Genomic DNA, 6773 nt, shown 5'->3' on the forward strand with positions numbered 1-6773 from the left:
CTCAGCCGACTCGAACACCGACCGAGCGGGGCCGAAAACGTGTAACCGTGTAACCGACGGCAGCAGCGCCGCACAAAGGGGGGCTCCATGTGAAAGTCGGCCAACGTCGTCCCCCAGGGCGATGCTCGGTGCTCACAATGCAGCCCCGACGGGGATCATCTCTGCCTGCCCCCCACCCTCTCTCCTCGGGCGCCAATATCAAAACGTTCGCGCGAGGGAGTAGGAGAGAGAGAGAGATCTGTGGCGTGCTGCTGCCTGATCAAGACCGCCGGTGGGGCGGGGCGCGCGAGGTGTTCGCAGCCGAGAAAGCGCAAACAAGGAGCCCTGGCCTAATAAGCGAGCGCCTGATGATGAGCGGCACGTGGCCCGCAGCAGCGGCGGATGCTGCGGCCGTCCGGGAAGTCCCACGCTGCCGCTGTGGTCGCGCGGTGCGGGCGCAACGGGACGCGACACACGCGCACGTGTACAAGCGCGCGCGCGCCCACTATCTCGCCATCGCCGGGCACGCCGCTGGTTTCGACGTGTGCGGGAGAGAGCCGGCCGTGCGTCGCGCGCGGGCGTTGCGGACTTCGGCGATACCTGTTATGAAGGGGAAGCTCGCCTATCAGCGACTAGGCGCGCTGGGAAGATGAGGTGGTGGACTCCGCGGTAGAGCGACCGATGTGCCCGACGAGGGTGGGAAGATACACTATTCCCGGCTGCCACATAAACGCCTCGGAATGCTCAGGGTGCGAGATGAAAGCGGGGATTCGACGATGACCGTGCGCGGAGAGCTATGCTTACGGAGGCGCGAGCGCAGCGGCAGCTGACAGTCGCCATTGAGAATGATGATGAATGGGTTCCCAGAGTGCGTAGCACTGCTTTTGGAATAAGGTGATGAAGTTTTCAGCGTTTATATTTTTCTTTCTCCTATCACCCCTCAAACGGGATAAGTGCAATGTTCACTTTTTCTGAAAGCGTACGGCGTTCCACTATCGATCAGTTTCAAGGTTCATATTGATGCAATGTTTCATCTTAAAGGCGGCGGGAAAGAGGGAGGGGGTGATTTTATTATAATATTGCTCTCTATGATAATTAACCGGGTCTTACTTTCCAGAGATGCTCCTGGGATATGACGCACGCATGGGGAGGGGCCGCGATTAATTTGAAGAAATGGTTGATGTTCAGAGCTGACCATGAGCCCGCCCGTGTTGGGAGCTCATTTTTTTTTCTTTATGTTTAATCTCTTGTCGTTCAATTCTGTCACAGAAATGAAACATGACAGCAGGGATGAGCAGTAGTGTTTCTTGCGAAAAAAAAAATCCGGGGGTACCATTGTCATCACGTTCATCAGACTTATTACGGTCGATAGATGCGCGTATTTTCGCGTGCGCTCTTCTATATATTGGTGCACTGTCCGGTATGGCATACCTCTCGCGCCACACTATGCAGTTGCCGAGATCTGCATCGGCACTAAGTGTATGTGGCGTGCGTACCGCGCTCTATGTCACGATGTAATAGCGCTTCTAATTAGTGTAGTTCGAGCAACCACGCCAGGCAGAGAGATATGCGTGGTAACTGGAGTGGTTCGTCTGGCAAATCGCGTAGCATGCATGCTACTGCAGGTTAATTGGACGACGCATGAAACTGTGCTTCGCCGTAAGCGAGCGCAGTGTCGTCCACTGCCTTAGGATACCTCCCAACGCAACAAGTCTTTTGGCAGAAGTGCTTTACACTGGTAAGTAAGTATGCGTTCTTATCACTTGAGATTCACGGGCTACTCGCAAGTCAAACTTAGCCGAGTTAGATGGATGCTAACTGAATTAAGCCCATTGTGGGAGTCAATTCTCTTACGAGCGCCGGTGGTTAATGACGCGCGGGAGCGCGGGTATAATTCTTTTGTCTCGCCTTTTTTTCTACCTAATTTCCTTAACAACTTTAGCATGATGGGTGATACCGCCAGCAGCGTTTATTATGTAGGCGTCTCTTTCTACGTCATATACCTGCCGCGCGTACCACCGAAACAAACGAATGAAAAAAAGAAAGAAAGAAAGGAAACGAGTCAGGCACGAGTGACGTTACAAGTTAAAAATCCTGCTCACACGGACTACAAAGACGCGGCGAGGCGCGAGGGATCCCGCGAACAAGCGGAGCCACTACGGGCGAGAGCGCAGGCCACCGTAAAGTGGCTGGCGACGACGGGTGTTCGCGCGAAGTGGAGACGGGAGTCGCACGACCGCTGCCAAACGGCCGCGCGTCGCCGTCACCGCGAGCGACCCGTGGAAAGGCTGTCAAAAAAGGCGATAACTTTAAAAATAATAAAAAAATGAACGAAGAAAACGTTGTACCGAATCGCGGCTGCGCGCGGTGTGAAAACTCTCACACCGGCGCGCTCGTGGAATCACACGCACACGCCGCGTTCTCATCGCTACGCACGTGGGAAAGGGTAAGCCTCTCGCCCCTCCGGGGCTGGGACCCCCGTGCACGCACTGCGGCGGCGGCGGTCACAAAAGAAGGGACCTCGCCGGGCGCGCGCGCTCGCTTCAACGCTACGGACTTCTTCTCTGCGGGGTGAGAACTGTCCCTGGTGATCTTTCGCAGTGGAAAACACGGGCGCAGGAACGGCGTGGCCGTCGACTTCTCGTCGTCGAGAGGCAGCCATCCCCCTCTCTCTTTGCGGCGGCCCCTGTCCGTCCGAGGAGACGCTCGCGCTGCCGACTACGCGGGCCGACGCTTGCGGTCCTCTTCACTACCCCTCCCCCCCCCCCCCCCCGCTCCCCCCTTTTCCCCTCCCTAGACAAACCGTGGAAATCCGAACGAGGCGTCTGACCGTAACGGACGCAGTGTAATATTCACGCGCGCTGCGTCGCGCTGGGGCTACCGCTCGATGCCTATTGTTGCGGAGTCCGGGGCGTCGGGATGCGCCGTACACGTATGGTGCGCGTTTTGAAGGGGATTGTTCGGAGTCGTGCGACCTGTATGCAAGACGTGGAACATTGCGCAGAAAACAAACGAGCAAAGAGTAGTATAGAAGATAGGCGGCCGTGTTGGCATTGAGTCTATAGCGATTCCTTCGCCCTATTTCATAGTCAAATAAGATTGTTAAGAAGGCGTCATTTGTAAAGTATTAAGGAATGTTGGATGTGACGTGCTGCCCAGCTAGTAAGAGGGGTCATAATTACGATTTAATCTTCGGTAATTGTACCGCGGGGAAGACGCAGGTTACGCCGTGCAATTATGTGCACCTATCCGCACATAATGCATGCAGTGGTGATGTGCATAAGTTAAGTTAAGTTAAGTGGTGATGTGCATGTTAGTGTCTTTTTTGGCACTTGCTTTTTTTTTTTTTTTTTTGAGACATACATGTTTGAAGTCCGAAATAAGGAAATCTATTAAAATTGTTATATTTTGGCGACATGTCCAAGCCCAGGTAAATACAATTTGCGGAGAAAGTACGCTGCCTGCGATGGTAATTATAGTTTACTTATAGTTTGCGAAGTCCTTACAATTATGTTGAGCACTGTGTATCTAGTATAAACGGGGCGAAAAATTTTTAAACGTAGTCCCACGAATGTTAGCGCAGAAGTAGAACAGCTCCTTTCTGGACTGTTGCGCGTGAGTATGAAGCGCACGCGTTGCCGCTGACCGTAGTGCTTTCGATTACCTGGGCACACAATAGTCCAGAGTGTATTAAGATGAATTCCAGGGAGCTTTGGTTGGGAAAGTCTACAGTATACACCTGTCCGTTGCAAGAACTGGTCGTGCAAGCAGTGGCTTTTCGACTACCGCAAATCAAGTCTTCTGACGTGAGAAAGGAGAAATTCTCTTTGATTAGGCTACAATTTCTGAACCAGTTCCCGGGAGTGCAGTGCGTCGTGCGAGTGCAGCGGGGCACCTATACACGCGTCGCGCTACAGGCAAATTGATGACAAATATACAATGACGGGCACGCTCTGGGCTCTGCTGCAGGCGTTGGAGCTTTTTCGAGAAATGACCGTGTAGGATTGCCAAGGATGTGTGTCTCCGTCATTTCTTTATTTCCTCTTTTCTTTCCTCGTGTTTTCATTTCCTCTAATCCCTCCTCCTGAAAGAGTAGGCAGGCGTTGTGCCCCTCTCGGTGGCAGTTGTCAGCTTGCTCCCTCCCCATTTTCTTCGTGTCTTTGTGGTATATGTGTACAAACTAAATAATTAATAATAATAATAATAATAATAATAATAATAATAATAATAATAATAATAATAATAATAATAATAATAATAATAATAATAATAATAATAATGTTATTCTTTTGCTTGCGCGATGATCTCTATCATGGTACTACTACACGCGTCGCCAATGAAATGGTGGGCGTGGATGCTACTTTTTCGCCAGAAACGCCTCCCGATCGAGAGAAAGCCGCTCGAACGAAATGACTTTAGCACATTATACAAGCCGGCATACCAACGTCCAGGCACCGAACTTGTGCAGCTTCTTTATGTCAACTGCAGTGACTCTTGTAACCAAGGCGGTATATATATTTACGTCTATGCACCGGCTAATCTATACTAACATGACGACATATCGTCTGCTACCAAGATGTCTGCACTTCCAAACTAGCCAATGTGGGCGGCGATCTTTCCAGTACGTTCCAAAAGGGCCCGTACCACGTATGCTCAGACCAGCAAGTACTCTCTCTCTCTAACTGACGACCTCTTCGCACTCTGGCTCAGGTATAGGTCTCGGTTGGCCTGTAGAAGGTGGTTTACCATTCTAATTAATGTTCATGCGTTCGCTGAATTATTTTTGTCCAGTTTCCCTCCGCGTTGTAGGGGAGGAAACCGGACACAATTTCAGTAAAGTCCCTCGATACTTCTTGTTTCATTCTCTCACCATATGCATGTTACGCATGCCTAAATTTATTGACATACTCGTATATGTATTAATAGAGTATGGCACATATTAACATTCCACTCGATTAATTTGCAGTCTTTCACTGGCTTCGCTGATTTAGATGTGTAACAACTTGAAAAAAATTCAGCAGGCTTGAGTGAAAACTTCAGCTCCGAACGAATTAACTGCGCAGCAGCAGCTTGTCACTGCGAAGACCGCCACTGTTACGGTATTGTATTCTGTGGCTTGCGCAGATGCCGCAACCCTGAGAGTCAGCATGGCGCAAAACCCGGCACAAGCTGCCAAGCGCAAAAGTGGTGCGATAATTCAGCAGTCAGCGCATCTTACTCCCAACTAGACCTTGGAAGTTAGGGACATGGGTTCGATCCCCAGAGGTGGTCAGAAAATCTGGGTTTGTGAGCGCCGTACGGCGCTCACAAACCCAGATTTCACAGTGGGTGAAGCTGTGAACAAAGTGGTGGTGGCCGGAAGACGACGGTGTAACGGAAAGAACCGGCAGCTGGACGCGAAAAAGAACAGCTTCGAGCTTTATACTGCTGTAGCAGTTAAGAGCTCAAAACCCACAAGTACAGAACTACGTATTTTGCGTTAGTCATTTCCAGGTCTCATTTACCGCGCAGTGGAAATTTGGGCTGTAGAGACTGTGATGTTAACAACAAGAACATTCAATTCAGTTTATGTGCTGCCGCATTAAATTAAAGCGGCTTTCACTATCGCATTGGAGAATGCGATTAGCGTACCGCCAGTCAACGTATGTAACTGCACTCGATATACTGTTGCGATCTTCAAAATGTGCCAATTCGATGGGCTTACATGACTAATGGGGCTTTAAACCACTGGCTGTTAAAACTGCTATGATTTGTTCGATAATCGACTACTCTAAAAGCCAGTTCATCAATTGCCCAGCCCAAGCGGATGGCTTTTCGCTTTCACCCATCCAACTCAAAGCTGCAGTTTGTCTTTGCCGCCCAACTTACGCGCCAAAGGAGAAGCAAACGTTACAGGTATTGTGGTGAAGCACGGCCTTTAAACCGAGCGACGTTGGGTATGTGTGGCAAAATTCAGAGGACTGTGCTTTCTTGAGAAATGTTTGTCGTTGGTCAGCACTTTCGTTATTATATTGACCACCCTAGCGATTGGTCATCACCAGTTTTCAATAAACATCACTGCGTTACGACAACTTCGTGTATTCGGCATCACGGTTAGCGGGACCTGAAATGTTAATCTAGTAATGTTTGATAGAAACATTTGCACACGTAAAACCTTGAACGTTGTGCTTCCATAGACACTACGAGATAATCCTAGAGTACGTACAAGCAAATAATCTGAATTACATTGTTTGCGTGATCGTACCGCTCTTAGTTTAATTCAGAGGCGACCGAACAGAGTATTGTTTGCCATTTTTAATAAGCGTTAATGAACCGCATGTAATCGAAACCATTCCCCCACCCACCGCAGTCCACGGTGGTTTGCTTTGAAATATAAACCTACGCACACTGATAGCAGCAGCAATCGTGGCTACTAATGGATTTGCTGTTTGGCAGGTTGATTTCATGCCGCAGCCATAAAATAAGAAGAGTTGGCACAGCGAAGTCTTATGTGTCACAAGGGCTCGATAACGTTATGCTGCTGCAAATATTTTGTAACAGCGAAGCATACCCTCTTTACACGGGCACTCTCAACTGCCATTGAGCTGATGGCAGTTGATGGCAATGGCAGTTTACCAAATTTACACGGCAACTCCAACTGTCATTGACATCTCAACGATCGTTGGCCTCAACGGAGGTCGAGGGTCTCAGTTGACAGTCCCTGAGCGGAGACGGGAACATGGCAGCCTCCGTGGATGAAAACGCGTGCCACCCGCAGCTGCTAATGCTGCGAAGCGTTTCGTATGGACAAGGTC

This window comes from Dermacentor silvarum, chromosome 1, assembly GCF_013339745.2.
Source record: "Dermacentor silvarum isolate Dsil-2018 chromosome 1, BIME_Dsil_1.4, whole genome shotgun sequence".
NCBI lineage: Eukaryota > Metazoa > Arthropoda > Arachnida > Ixodida > Ixodidae > Dermacentor > Dermacentor silvarum.